The sequence below is a fragment of the Alexandromys fortis genome, unplaced genomic scaffold (genome assembly GCF_014885135.2).
Source record: "Alexandromys fortis isolate MF-2015 unplaced genomic scaffold, M_Fortis_MF-2015_v1.1 scaffold_74, whole genome shotgun sequence".
Taxonomy (NCBI): domain Eukaryota; kingdom Metazoa; phylum Chordata; class Mammalia; order Rodentia; family Cricetidae; genus Alexandromys; species Alexandromys fortis.
Genome location: NW_026068008.1, coordinates 2,024,562 through 2,040,848, shown reverse-complemented (window position 1 = coordinate 2,040,848; position 16,287 = coordinate 2,024,562). Strand labels below are relative to the sequence as shown.

The 16,287-nt window shown below is 37.2% G+C and overlaps 1 long non-coding RNA gene across 8 annotated transcripts in view; it reads right to left on the bottom strand.

Moving 5' to 3' along the window:
• Positions 1-16,287, bottom strand: part of LOC126513380 (uncharacterized) — a 71,023-nt gene that overhangs the window by 12,619 nt on the left and 42,117 nt on the right. For 5 of the 8 annotated variants that reach the window (XR_007595310.1, XR_007595316.1, XR_007595313.1 and 2 more), the window contains one exon: positions 78-4,194. The exons of 1 other annotated variant lie outside the window; for it this stretch is intronic. This is a non-coding gene — a long non-coding RNA (uncharacterized lncRNA). The remainder of the gene's footprint in view (positions 1-77; positions 4,195-16,287) is intronic. 2 more of the 8 variants (XR_007595314.1, XR_007595312.1) reach the window with 2 other exon arrangements.

The window sequence follows — 16,287 nt, the reverse complement described above, 5'->3', positions numbered from 1 at the left end:
GCAAATAGATGGAACTAGGAAAAAAACTCTCAATGAGGTAACCCAGACCAATAAAAACACACATGGTATGTACTCACTCATAAGTGGTTATTAGCTGTAAAGTAAAGGATAATTATGTAACAATCCACAGACCCAGAGAGACTAGCTGACAAGGAAGGTTCAGGAGGGAATGCCTGGATCTCCCTGGGAAGGGGAAGGAGAAGAGATTTTGTGAATGAACTGAAGGTACATGAGGATGGGACAATAAGCATTCAGGTTGGGGGCAGTTAAAGAAAAGTGATGGAAGAGACTACTAGAAATGGGGGGGGGGCGCAATTTAGAGCCAGGTAAAAACCAATACAAGGGAATCTCACAGGCACCAAGAATGACCCTAGCTAAGACTCCTAGCAAAAGCAGATGCGTAGCCTCAATTGACCATCTTCTGTGACCAAATGGGTACTTAGCTCAATTGTCATCAGAGAGGCTTCATCCGGCAACCGATGGAAAGAGAAACACATGCAGATCCACAGCCAAACATTAGTCAGAGCTCAGGTAATCATGAAGAAGAGGGGAAGAAAAAACTGTAGGAGCCAGATGGGTCAAGGACACCACAAGAAAACTCACAGAATTAACTAACCTGTGCTCTTAGTTGGCTCACAGAGACTAATCTGTCAACCAGGAAGCCTGCATGAGACTGACCTAGGCTCTCTGCATGTATGTTATAGTTATGATGCTTGGTCCTCTTCTGGGATACCTATCCTTGGAAGCAGAGGCTGTTTCTCATTCTTTTACTGGCTTTTGAGATTCTACTACACATACCGGATAGCCTTGCCAAGCCTTAATATATGGTGAGGTGCTTAGTCTTACTGCGACTTAGCATCCCATGTTTTGTTGAGACTCATTGGAGACATGTCCTTTTCTAAACAGAGACTGAGGAGGAGTTGATTGGGGGTGTGAACAGAGGAGGGGTGAGTGTGGGGGGACTGGAAGGAGAGAAGGGAGGGGAAACTGCAGCTGGGATGTAAAAATAAAATAAGTCTTTAATATCTAAATAAATAAGCAATTGACTGTAAACTTGGCAATCTTAGGAAATTACAGCATCATACCATGATTCTCAATGGATCTTTATGTTACAAGAGCATTCTTTAAAGCTGCTAAGAGTTTGCTTGTAGGACAATGAGATTTTTTTTAGCAGTGCTTTTAATTCATTCTTTTTGGTTTTGTTTTGTAGTTTGTTTTGTTTTATTGTGCTTTGTTTTGAAACAGGGTCTCACTATGTAGCCCTGGCTGACCTGGAACTCACTATGTATACCAGGCTGGACTCAAACTCAGAGAGATCTCTCTGCTTCTGCTTCCCAATTACTGGGATTAAAGAAAGGCTCATGTCTGCACTCCCAATCCCTTAATGCATTCATGCAGTTATCTCATGGTTTTTGTAAAATACAGGTAAATGTATTTCTTCCCCTCAGTGTTCCTTCTGTACAGAGGGAGGATGATGAATCAAACAAATCCTTCCATACACCATGCAAGGCATAAGTGTTTGCTAGGAAACAAAGAAAAAAGGAGAAGGAAAAGGGGGGGATTTCTTTCATGATTACTTCTGCAAGGCTAATTAATGTGCAAAAGACCTATTCATTCCTTCTAACTGCCTTACCTATAGTTAGGCAAAAGGATGCTGCCAAAAAAATATTTGTCATAGTCTATTCTGATAACTTGTTTTTCACCAGCTTTAGTGCTTCATAGAAAGTACTAAAGTTATTGGATTCAAAATGACCCATGAGATATTACACATTATGACTGTCTTTTTAAAATGCAATGGTTTTTTTTGTACGTTAGTGATGTTGAAAGTCATCCAGTAAATAATCCTGATGTAAATCTGCTCTGGTTGACACTTTGAGAAATTCATCATGAGAGAGAGGTCAACTTGTCATTCAGACAACAAGTGTTCACAGATGTTTCAATCATTGGGGTTCATATGAAAGAAAAAAGCAGTGACTTCTCATGAAAACCACCTATCATGTCTTCTCAGAAACTGAGACAAGGGTCATAGATAAAACCCACAAGAAATGCAATTGAGAAAAAAAAATGTTTGTCAGTTCTGAAGCTAATAAACACTGCTAACAATATATTGCAAATTTTGGTGTGAGTTATTATCAAATATAATAAATAGAGATAATTGTGAAATATTTTTTAAAAGATGTATAACTTCCTTTCCTAAAAATACTCAGTTACCAAGGAATTGAAATAAGGTCTTCCAGTTCTCAAAACAGGTGGGTCACTGGGGAACAGAGTAGAAAGGCAGCCTTGAGAAAAATGGAACTCTGCCATGGACTGTCTCTGCCCCAGGGAAAGTAAACATAAAAATGTGGAAAGACTTTCCTTGGAACTCCTTAGTCTGTTGTCAGTGTTCATTCAATAGATCTTCTTTTTAAATATAATTATTAATGCACATTAATTTTATATATCAAACTGATATATTTCACTACAGAGCTTGTCCCTTCTTTTCTCTTTTGCCCCTCACCCTTTCTTCTCTCTCTGTCTATGACTCTGCCTCCCTGTTTCTGTCTCTCTGCCTCTCTCTTCTTTCCCCTCCATCTCTGTCTTTTCTGAGACAGGTGTCATTTTGTTGATAAAACGGGGACAATATATATATAACCCAATTTGGCCTAGAACTGTGGATCCTCCTGCCTCCGTGCTAGGATGACTAGTCTGTATCAACACACATAGATCCATATTTATTTAAAGCTACAGATTTTCTCTCACATGACAGAGGCAAAGGTATTGTCATAGTCTAGGCTGAGGAAATCTCACAAATGCACACACCTTCGATGCACAAGTTCCAGGAGGAGAGAACCCTGGTCACCAGACCAAGAGACCTAGTCCCTGGGCATTAGTTCAGCACGGATTTTCAGCTCTTCAGCTGTTGTAGGTGAATAATCCAGGATCAATCCAGGACAAACAATCTTCTCACACCCTGCCAACTTACTCATCTTAGAACTCACACAACACATTAGAACTGACAAATGCTGCGTTTTCTTTCTCACATACACATACAGGAGCAGAAAAGCTTGTCATGGCTGCAGCTCCTCCCCTACTTTCCTCAGGTACACCATAATTGAATTTATATTTATTTTTGAGGAATTCATTTAAAAGATAGACGAGGAAAACCAAATAGAGACCCATAAACAACCTATTTATGCTACTAGGGGAATAAAATGTACTATTCCACAGTCTTTATTCATTTAAAAGTTCATTTAAAAACTTTTCATGTCAGAAACCACAATGTACAAAACATATTTAACATATTTTATGAAAAAAAATCTGTAGGGAAAGGAAGAAAATTTTAAAGAAAAACCATAGTGCTAAGAGAAGTATAAATACAAGCTATAAATTATTACTTACAGGGAATTCCACTCATCTTCAATTCCCAGTAAGGTTATTTTCTTCATATAAGGCATTTTCCCTTTTCATGCTTATATGTTTGAAAATCTAATTAATATGTTTCAAATTGTCACCAAACAAATCAACAATAAAGGAAACTATGGACAAAGCTGCTATTTAGCAATGCTGTTAGAGGAGAATTCTTTCAGACTTCAAATTGTCTCATTAAGCATGGAGGCCAGGAGCACGTATTTGATTAAGTCAGTGTTAAGTCAAAAGCAAAACATAACCAAAACAATGTAAAAAAATTTAGATCCCTAAGCCCACCTGATCATATCTTTTTTTTATTTATTTATTAAAGATTTCTGCCTCGTCCCTGCCACCGCCTCCCATTTCCTTCCTCCTCCCCCAAGCATCAGCCCAAAGAGCAGTCAGGGTCCCCTTCCCTGTGGGGAGTCCAAGGACGTCCCACCTCCTTCCAGGTTTTTTATTTATTTATTGATTGATTGATTGATTGATTGATTTCGAGACAGGGTTTCTCTGTGGCTTTGGAGCCTGTCCTGGAACTAGCTCTGTAGACCAGGCTGGTCTCGAACTCACAGAGATCCGCCTGCCTCTGCCTCCCGAGTGCTGGGATTAAAGGTGTGCGCCACCATCGCCGGGCTCCTTCCAGGTTTAGTAAGTGAGCATCCAAACAGCCTAGGCTCCCACAAAGCCAGTACGTGCAGTAGAATCAAAAACTAGTGCCATTGTTCTTGACTTCTCAGCAGTCCTCATTGTCCGCTATGTTCAGCGAGTCCGGTTTTATCCAATGCTTTTTCAGACCCAGTCCTGCTGGAATATATACATATTTGAGTACTACTTAGCAGTAAAAAACAATGACTTCTTGAATTTTGCATGCAAATGGTCGGAAATAGAAAACACTATCCTGAGTGAGGTAAGCCAGACCCAAAAAGAGGAACATGGGATGTACTCACTCATAATTGGTTTCTAGCCATAAATAAAGGACATTGAGCCTATAATTCGTGATCCTAGAGAAGCTAAATAAGAAGGTGAACCCAAAGAAAAACATATAGGCATCCTCCTGGATATTAACCTTCATCAGGCGATGAAAGGAGACAGAGACAGAGTCCCACATTGGAGCACCGGACTGAAATCCCAAGGTCCAAATCAGGAACAGAAGGAGAGAGAGGACGAGCAAGGAACTCAGGACCGCGAGGGGTGCACCCACACACTGAGACAATGGGGATGTTCTACTGATCATATCTTTAATATCAAAAATGAGGAATAAAATGTGAAGATTTGCCATCCATGACTGTACTGAAATTCTGTAACATAACCACTTCTTAGGATGAAACAATGTCTTGATGCTAGAAGGTTAGTTAAGATGCCTTCCAAAAACGATCCATGAGATTTTAAGTCCGTGATTATGAAGCCAGAAAAACTTAACTCAGCAATAACACTAAATTGCTCTATAAATATTGAAGAAGTCATTGAAAAATGTTTCCGAAGAATAGGAAAGAAGGTGTCATATTAACAGAGATTGAGAATCTATCAAATATTTATTTGTAGAATAATTTCTCCATTGATAAAATAAGGCATTGATTCAATATATTTTGAAAGCAAAAAAAACTCAGCAAATTCATAATGTAAAAAGAGATCTTTCCTATATCATTATAAAACAAATACAGTAAAGCAGTTTGTCTAACAACCTCATAAACAGCAAATATTATTAGTGACAAATGAGGCTAAACGTACTGATTTCCACTTTTCTGTTATTATCCTACTTTCAAAGAAGCTACGAAACTGGAGGCTCATTGTTGTTAGCTGTTGGGAAATGAGAATCAACAAATTTTGCCATTAAATTTTAATAGATGACATGGTTTAAATAATGTGTGGAACCATTCATTCTTTAGTACTAAAGGAGTCTATATAAAGACCCCCCTCTCTCTTTCTTTCTTAAAGACCACACACATCCAAACTATTTGACCCATCTCTCTTTTCAAATCTGCCTTTGCCCACCCTGGTCCTTTTCTTCTCCTGAGCCATGCTTAGGTCTTAAATAGATGTCTCCAGTGACCTCCATCTTGCCAAGCCCTTTCCTACTGGCTTTTTAACCTCATTTCATCAGTGAGAAGCTTGGCTGATTATTCACTTCGCCTTAAAGCACACTCCTGATTTCTTCCTATCTTCATTGATCACTCTACTCAGTTACTTCAATTCTAGTTTCTTTTGAAAGTCCATTTTTTTACCAGCCTTTTGTTTTGTTCTTTTTTTTTTTTTTTTACAAATAATTTGGTTTCTTCACACAATGTCTTGTTTTGTTGCCAATGCCACTCTTAAATTTGCTATCCTCCATCCAACTCCTAGGATTACAGGAACTCTGTATTCTGCTCTCCAACATCTTTCAGTGCTCAAGTTCTTCATTGCCCAATCCTCCAAAACTCCTTTTACCTTCAATGGAAAGATTATGTTATTGAATGTGACTTTAAATACCACACAGTCTTGGTCTACTTTCAAACCTATGTCTGCTGTTCACTACAGTCATTTGAATTCCAATGCCATATATGTGAAGGCTAGACATGACACATTTTGATTAACATGTTGTAGGTGGAGCTTTCCATCTTTCCAAATGTTAGTCTCTTCGCCACACCACTTAAGGATTCAAGGTTCCACTCAGGTGCTCAAAAAAAGAACCTTCCACTTTTCCCTGGCATTTGTCTCCATGACCTATACCTGATCTGCTAACATATTTTGATGACTCTGTCTCCCAACTTTATACAGGTTCTCACCTCTCCCTATGACCTGCCTTGTTACCTTCCTAGCATAAGACTAACTTCTTCTACTTGGATGATTACAACATTCTCCAAACTGGTTTCTCTACTTTGAACCTAACCCAACCCAGTCTGCTCTCAGGCACAAAAGGTAGCTTTTTAAGATGCAGCGGCTTGAAACAAAAAGATCCTCATCTTCTATTAACACTAAATTCTCAGGGTTATCTACAAAGCCCTGTGCATCTGGCCTCACAGTTCTGGTAAGCAAGCAAACTCTCTACCTTGGGTCTGCAGTAGTTATTCTATATCCTTCATCAATTCTGCAAACAAGTGACAGGACCTCTCACTTGTTCCAAACTTCATTTTTTGTCAAAATATCACTAAAGCTCACACTTAGCTCACAAGTCACTGTATAATGGAACAAACCACGACTGAAGGCTTTAACTGTCAAGGCATTTACCAACCATATATTTTGCTATTTGTTCACATGGCATTTGTTTTCATCATGCAAATTAATTAGTAGCCTTTTTATTTTTTTATTTATCCCATATCAGAATAAAAGCTTCATAAATATGCAGAAATTTTCTTTTCCCAATGTCTAAAATTATACATAGCATACGATAGTTAGGCAATAAATAGCCTTTGGAGATACAGAGATATATAGAAGATTTATAGAAGGTATTTGAAGACATTTATAGATATATACAATATAGTTGAAGATTAGAGACATATAGCCATACTTGACCTTTTGTCTTCAGAAATTTAGATCTGTGACCCTGATGATATCTAGAACACTCATTGTTCAAACAAGAACTTTATTTGCACATGTGGAGTTATTCTTACCCTCTTCAAGTTGTTAAAGCACTAGAGAATTCACAAAGCAAGATCCGATACTGTTAACACCAATTATTCTTAATTGTCTCTCATATTAAACAAACAGATAAATTCTGTAGCCCTTTCTAATGTTATTTTATTTGATATTGTGTATCTCTTCCAGTTACTTTGAGAAGTGGGTTCTAACAGCTGAAGTCAGCTATAAACCAAGCATCTTCAGCAGTATACCCCTCTCTTTCAAATATCTACAGGCTTCATATCACCTTTGTCTGATTTTGCAAAGGGACTATCAGCATTATTACAGAGTAAACTCTCTCTCTCCCCCTCTCTCTTCTTCCTTCCTCCCTCCCTCCCCTCTCTGTCTTTTATAGTTGCTTCAAACCCCTTTTATTGTCTTTTGCCTTTCTTCTTTCATTTATTCAGTTGATTCAGCATCCTCCGTGAGCAAGTGTAGGTAGTAGTTTAGAGCTCAGCCTAAAAGCAAATTAACTCAGTTCACACACTGAGACAGACCTGTCATTAATATATTACTTAGTGTCTCCATATCTCTGTTTCTTCTGAAATAAGAATAACAATAACATCCATCGGTGTGAAAAGCTGCGGAAGCAGTATTATTTCTTTACTTCTATTCTGAGTCTATTCTCCACCCACTCAAACTTGAACTTGTGTTGTGAATCACTTTGTCCAGTTAAACACGTAAGACATAGCCTGAGCCTGGGTTTCATGAGGCCCTGGGTACTCCTGCTCATTCTCTTTCAAATCCTGCTATGGGACTGACTTCTCTGTAATATTGAATGCATGCTAGAAAATGGTGGAGAATACCTTAACAAAACCTAAGGGAAAATATTATCAACATGAAAGTCTGTAATCAATATACATTTCAAATGTGAGGAGATAAAAAGTTCTTAATAAAAATTTCTCAAAATATTAACTAGTATGCCTTCATGTAACACTAGAAATTCAGAAGAAACTTCCAAGTGAGTGGGAAGAATGAAATGAAATTCTTGAAAGTACCACTGAGCTAATAAAAACAGAGTTGTCAGAGAAAATAAGAACTCAGACTGGGGAGCCCAACACTAACATAGGCTCTGAAGTTGAGCTGAATACTTTGTGCTCTTTTGGGGCAATAAAGCTGGAGTCAAAGCCTGGGTCCTATGATAAGAGAATATGCCAAACATTCACTGTTTTATACTGAGAGACTAAAATTTGTCTCCTCATCCTAAGTTATAACTAAGCAAATTAATCCTTTTTGTGGAATTTCAGTTTAGTCCTCACAATTGGATTATCTGTGCAATGAAAATAATTTTATGGTTGGAGTGGGGGTCACCACAACATGAGGAATTGTATTTGAGGGTCACAGCATTAAGAAGGTTGAGGACCACTGTTCTAATGGAAAGTATTTATCATAGTATAACTCCAATTATTCTTAAAAACTAGGTTTAAGGTCTCTATCTATCTCGCATTGTGATTATATTTACTACCATCCATAAAGAAACATAAAACCATGAGAAACTAACCAAAAAGCAATACACGCGCAAATACTTTACATCTTCCTACAAATAGAGTTTATATTCATATGATGAATGCCTAGTCAATAAAATGTACACACATGAACAAATACACACTAAAAACAAACAAATTAGTAAAGTGACAAGAGGACACCAGTGTGAAGAATAAAAAGACAAATGGAAAACACGGTGAAGACCATCGGAGACTCTGCGAGAACAGTGAGAAAGCATAACATATCAGAAATAGGTGTGGGCTTATAGTAGAGAATGGAACTGAAGAAATAGCTAATTTCTAAACTGTAAAGCACACTGAACTGTAGGCTCAAAAAATTTATAAATACAAAACAGTAAAAAATAAACTTGTGCCACAGCACACTGATGAAACACTTCCGAAACCAATGGTAATAGGATGAATCTCAGAAAGCAGCCACAGGAACAGAACTTATCATTTTCAAAGACTCACTATATTCTGGGACTAAAATAATTCTGCCAGTAAGATTTTACAGTGCATAATCTCAGAATAGGAACTCTAATGTAGATTAAACTCTTTCTGTGTAACAGGCTATTTCAAAACCTACAGGCTTCTTCCCTTGGCCAGTGTCTCACACCTTCCACACAGGGATGTGCTCATAAGTTATAGGATATTTGTATCATTTTACTGGTTTGGGGGAGTAGAATTAATCACACAGTGGCTGGCTTGAAGAAAACAATGTGACATTTTTGAGAACAAAAATTTAAGAACATATGCACACACTCATGTGTTGTTGGGAAGAACAAACTATTACACTGCAATTCATTATTCTTAAGCCTTTTCTTCTCAAGGTTAAATATGTGTAATTCTTCATCCATTCACTCAGTTGTTGGTCATCTGTGGAGCATCTATTTATTTGACTAAATGTCAGGAGCTTATTCTTATTTCTTATTCTAGAAGGTGAGGATACATCTGTGGAAAATAAAAAAAATCTCATACCGCTTGTGCTATAGTGGTAAAAAAATGAAAATACCCATAAATGAGTGGTCTTCTGTGGATGGAGGAGATTGTGTGTAGAGCACATGATATTTTCCATTGCGCTCACTCTTTGTGGCAGAGTGTAAATAAATTGGTGAGGGAAATCCTTGAGATAAAGGAATTTCAGTTTATGAAAGGCTGGAGTGGAGCTTCCAAGGAGTAAAAATGCTAAAGAAGGCTATTGCTATAGCCTATAAAACCAAAACTACAAGACCAAGTCCTCAGAAAAATTGAGACAGCATTTAAACACTGGCAAGTTCCAGTAAGCAATGCAAACCATCGCCTAACCTGCAAGACAAGAAAGCCCAGTGATGTCAGTTTGCATCCCAGCCTGCCTCAGCCCAAATCCAAGCCCTGTGGTCACAATAGTTCCCAGTAGGCTGGAGCCTCACTTCAGCTCACCTGCCTGACTGCTGCGCTCATTTGAACCGTGAATCTTCCAAACAGAGATCATCATTTTTGGAGGATTCTTAAAACTTTTTTATTTATTATTTTCACTATATTCAAGAATCTGCCCATTATTAAATCACAAGAATCTAAAAAATAACAACAGATTGACATTCTGAAAACCTACTTTATGAGCTGTTTTCAAATACTTAGTTCTAATTTTATTGTATTTATCTGTTTATTAATCTGTACGTGTGTGAATGCCATGACTAGCACACATGTGTAGGTCAGAGAACAGCTTGGAAGAGTTGATTCTCTCCTTTTACTATGGGGGTCGCAGGTTTGGAAATCATGTTGCCAGATTGGACAGTAAGCCGCTTCATTCACAGACCTATCTTACTGAGCATCAAAGAAACGTCTTGAGTATTAAATAGGTATATACATCCAGGAGGAAATTTTGGAGAAAATTCATTTTCTTCAAATGCGTGTGGTAACATATTTTAGCATTTCCATTAATGGCTGAGACACACAGAGGCTCACTGTTGTTCATTCACTGTGTCACAATATAAATGGTCAGTTTTAGAGAAGTTTTTTCCTGCGGCCATTCTATCCCGACAGCATGACTGAAATATGAGTGGCACGAGACACTCTCAAAGTATTTAAAATGTGGGGGTATTGAAGAAGATTATTAGAACTAAATACAAATGTCTATTAATCAATGAATGTAGCTTGATAGTGATCAACTTACATGCATGTGATTCAAGTTGAGGGAATATTTTAATTTATAATTTCCAACACAAACCCAAAACCACCATCAAAACAACTTTTAAAATAGTTTATAAAGCATGTTTTATAGACACAGTTTTTGCAATACAACCTTCCATCTGCCAAGGCAGTTACAAAATTGTATTTACAGGGCCACCTAGAAACCACTGGCACTCACCATAAATACTGCTGAAACCAAAGAGCTGCCATAAATCAGTGTTCCAAATAAAACCAGGCCAAGCTGAAGTGCTTTCTAGATGTGATCGCCTCCCCAAGACATGACTTCTTTATTCTTCAGAGGAAATGGGGACATGAAAGGCAAAGCTACCCTTACAGTGAAAATGAAAACATTCTAGCTAATGGGCTAATGGTAACAATAGTAGTAGTCGTCGTCGTAGTAGTAATGAAAGGCAACATTTGAATGTTATATGTAGGAAGCTTTTTCATGTTTAATTGTCTTTCTATTATTAGGCTTATAGTATTTCATCTTTTTATTACGGAACACACAACTTATATATACATGAGCACGCAGAAAGAGAGTTGATTTTAGGACTACCTGCACACAATGTTTATAAACAGATTGCACCCAAGGGAGCAAAACTTGAGTTTAATTTTAAGGATAAATGGAATAGACCTGTTGACTAAAAGACTTTTATGAAGATTTAGTATCCCGGTGACAGGAGAGGTCATAAGCCATGAAACAAATTGTGTGCCATGCAGTTTCAGGAGAAGCACAAACTAGAAACTAGAAGCCCCTGAAAAAGTGACAACAGTGTTTTCTAAAACATTTGAGTTAGAAAGGTTTGTTTGTGTGTGTGTTGCTGTTTTTATTTTCTTTTCTATTGTTTTTAATGTTACACATTTTTCTCTGTTCCCCTCACTTCCTTACTCCTCCCTTCCTACCATCTCCCGTGACCCCCATACTCCCAATTTTCTCAGGAGATTTTGTCTTTTTCTCCTTCCTATTAGGATCCATGTATGTGTCTCTTAGGGTCCTCATTGTTGTCTAGGTTCTCTGGGATTGTGAATTGTAGGCTGGTTTTCCTTTGCTTTATGTCCAAAAGCCACTTATGAGTGAGTATATAGGATATTTGTTTTTCTGGGTCTGGGTTACCTCACTCAACATGATGTTTTCTAGATCCATCCGTTTTCCCTCAAATTTCAAGATGGCATTAATTTTTTCCACTGTGTAGTACTGCATTGTGTAAATTTACCACATTTTCTTTATCCATTCTTTGCTTGAGGAGTATCTAGGTGATGTGGTATGTCCTTCTACATATGTGTTGCTTTTATTGGATAATGAATAAAGCTGTTTCAGCCAATGGCTTAGTAGCTAAGTAAGGAATCCAAACAGAGATAGGTAGAGAAAGTAGGCAGAGTCAAGGATATGCCATGTAGCTGCTAAAGGAGAAAGATGCCAGAAAACCTTAAATTAGGCCACAGACTCATGGAAATACATAGATTAATAGAAATGAATTAATTTGAAATATAAGAGTTAACCAGGAGTATGCCTACACTATTGGCAAAGCAGTGTGTTTGAAGACGGGCCACTTGTTCTTCCTCGGCCCAGAACCAAAGTAACCACATAGAAACTATATTGATTAAAACACTGCTTGGCTCCTTAGCTCTAGCTTCTTATTGGCTAACTCTTACAATTTAATTTAACCCATCTCCATTAATCTGTGTATCACCACATGGCAGTGGCTTACCAGGTTTCAGCATGTCTGACTCTGGCAGCTCCATCGTGTCTCTCTTACTTTGTCCTCCTCCTCCCATGCTATAGGCCAAGCCAGTTCTTTAGTCATTAACAATAAATGCAACACATAGACAGAAGGACCTCCCACACTAGCAGCATTGTAATTAATATAATTTCTGTATGATTATTCAGGTCTGAGTGGCCAGGAAGAAAAGATCAGTCTCTGGTTACATGTAGGTTGTTTCCAGATTATGGCTATTACATATAATGTTGCTATGAACATAGTTGAGCACATGTCTTTGTGGTATGAATGAGCTTCCTTTGGATATGTAACCCAAAGTGGTATTGCTGGTTCTTGAGATAGCACAGTAGCCTACAGAATGGGAAAATATCTTCACCAACCCCACATAGGGCAGAGGATTGATCTCCAAAATAGGAAAAGACATCAAAAGAACAAATAATCCAATTTAAAAAAAATGACGTACAGACCTAAACAGAGAGCTCTCATCAGATGAATCTCAAAAGGTTGAAAGACACCTAAGGAAATCCTCAACATCCTTAGCCGTCAGAAAAATGCCAATCAAAACAATTCTGAGATTCCATCTTACACCTCTCAGAATGGCTAAAATCAAAAGCACTGATGACAGATTATACTGGAGAGAATTGGGGTAAGGGGAACACTCCTGCATTGCTGGTGAGAGTGCAAACCGGTAAAGACCCTTTGAATATTTGTATGGTTATTTCTCAAAAAATAAGTTTTATATTTAGATAGCTAGACGAAAACCTAGCCCAAGGCAGCAACAGTTAATGAGAAAGGATGATACCAGCAAATAGTGGCTATCAGAGGCTAGAGGAGTTTCTTTCACTGTTTCCTTGTTTAGAACCAGGGTTTTAACTGGAGCTGAAGTACACACTCGGGGAGGGTATAGAGTGTGGAGAAGGAGATCGGCAGAGTGCATGTTTGTATGTGGTGAGCTTTGGAACTCTCTGGGATATCTAGGCATAACACACCCTAGCTCATTGGAACCACCCATGGATGACTAACCTGGAAATGCAGAAGGTAGCTTACATGTAAGGCTGTGGTTAAAGACATCAGGGTGGATCATGTGACATAGAAAGGGCATCATTCAAGTATGGTGATAAAAGCAGCCCTGCCAAATGGAAACATCAAAGTGGATAGGCAGATAAAAAAACATAAAGAAATAAAAAAATTAGAAGTACAAAATTGGAATAGTTTAGGAATGTGACATTAATGGAAATGAAGGGTAGGGACTCAAAAAAGAATAACATGCTTCATTCATGTTGAGTAAAATCATGTAAAAGAAAAAACAGTATCAAACACGATTTACAAGACTGTATCCAAACTAACTGATCTGTAAATAAAGTGTTAGTTTAAAAATTCTTGGTCCTCTACAAGTCATATAGCTAGTCACAAAAAAGATATTTATATTCACATATGGAGAAGTGTTTGCAAATTGGGCTTGAAAATGCAAAGCAGGAGGAACTTTTCACACAAAACTTCTGCTGCCTACATTTCTGTGTAACTCGCATTTTAAATAAGTATGTTTGAAACAAAAGAGCCCAATCATGCAACTGATTAAATAACCATTAAAGGAAATATTGTCATTTAAGTCACTTTAGAATAGAGCATTTTCATATTACATATGTCTTTTGGAGGATGCTACAAGAAATAAATAAAAATGTTAAACATAATTTCAACTTCCCTTAGAAGTTATGGCTTCAAATACTATTTGTGATTATATTCTATAAGAGCTGCATAAGCATCAAGTGTTAAATATAAGTGATTATATACAACAGAATATAAGTAATTTAGATAAAGCCAATATTTCCAGAGGAAGAAAGTTATAACTTCATAAAAATTAAGTGAAGAAACCAGTATATGACAGAAGAGTCTAGTAATAAACCCTAACAAAAACCGAAGTCCAATGTAATGGGCATACTGAGATCCACTTTTATTATGTGGATTCTTTCAAATAAGGCCAGAAATCAACATGAAGCAGCAATCTGGAGACTGATGGTCAAACACAGCAGACTGTGGAACCATTATGTGGAATGTGATCTTCTTTGGGTTAATATATACTTTTATGGGGGTGATGTGTAATATGGTATCAGAGTGTTCATTAAATCAAGGTAATAAAGTTTCACATTTTAAATAGTGAAAATTTAAAAAGTGCAACCTGAAAATCTAAGTCATAGGGAATTCACAGAAATTTTGTGAGCACTTTGACATTTTTGGCCTTTAATATTACTTATCTATAAATTAAAGGTAAATGGGGCCTACATTGATTCTGTGGTTAAATTTTGTTCCAGTTAATTCCATCTGGTGATATGCTGCATTGAATTAGCTGCACCTCAAGAAGGGAAATAGCTAGAAGACAGACACTAACAAGGTTTGCTTTCAAGAACGGGTTCGTCATGGAGTTTATCTCTTTTGGCAAGTTGAAATTCAACAAAGATCTCATTTAAAATAATAATAATAATAATAATAATAATAATAATAATAAAAGAAATAATTGTACCAAATCTAATCCAGGTCAATAAGACAAAAGATTTTAAAAATGATCCTGGGACTATTAAAGTTATAAAAGAATGTTGTAGCTCCTGCCCAGATTGAAATACCAGCTACAAAACTGAGAATTTAACTAGACTGACGTCAGTGGTTTTGTAGATACTAAGAACTTTTTTTTGTTTTTTTTCTTTTTAAGTTCTTAAGAAGCCTCTATTTTGTTGTTTTTTATTTGGTTTGGTTACATTTAGGCTTTATTTTCGGAATCATTGGTTTAAAAAAGGGCTAGTACTAGCAAATGCTGGCAAATGCCTATAGTCGTAAGCTTTGGATTATTCTTGCCTGTTCGATAAACCAGTGCACACAATAATGTTTGATTTATTTGCCGTTTAATTGTTTTGGTCTAATTTTAGGACATACAGTTGTGTAAATAAACCAGAAGATAGGTATATAAAAGCTCACATAACTCAAGTAGATGATTATAAAGAAAGCAAAATATTTGTTTTTGGTAAATGGCTTCAAATTTTCATAAAATTTGTTCTAGAAATTTAGTAATCTGGTTTAGTTTACAATTACCATCAAAGAGATCTGTTTTTAATTTTTCTTCTTTTTTAATAATAATATTAATTTCTTTTCTTTTTTTCAGTCCTGCCCCCAACCTGCATCCGGTGCCCAGCCTGTCCCACCAAGTTGAGACCTCACTTTTGACAAACAAATTATTTAAAATTTATCTTCATATGTGTGTTTGGGTGTGTGTGTAAGTGTGTGTATGGCGGGTATGCTATGTGACAGCGCTTGTGGAGACCAGAGGCCCTGAGCTGTCAGTGCCTGGACCCCTCCTTTTCTGAGACACTCTCTTGCTGTCTCCATATGTACACGGCCAGGCTAGCCGGCTCATGAGCTTCCAAGGGATTCTCCTGTCTCGGTCTCCCTTCTCATCACAGAAGCACTGGACACAGGCCACCATTGTCTATGAACCCTAGCTCAGGTTCTCAGACTTTCACATCAAGAATTTACCTGATGGCCGTCCCTGCAGCCCTAGATTTCAATAAAGGGTTTAGAGAATGAAAGGTATACAAGTTAACACTTTAAAGGAAGCAAATACACACACACACACACACACACACACACACACACACCACACACATCACAACATATATAAAGGAAGAGACATGACTAAAAAACTTCTAGTTAAATATTAAGATAATTACTAATTTAATTAAAAACACAGGAAATCAAAGTAAACAACTACCTCTTCATAGGACATAATATTCCAGCATTATGTCATGCCCCACTATCTGTCTATAGAAATCATTTTCTATTACAAAAGCTTCAATCACTTAGTATTTTTGTCTCTTGAAAATTCAGTTTTTTGGGGTTCTTACATCCATGGCACTTAAGGTGCCAGATAACTGACACATATCGTG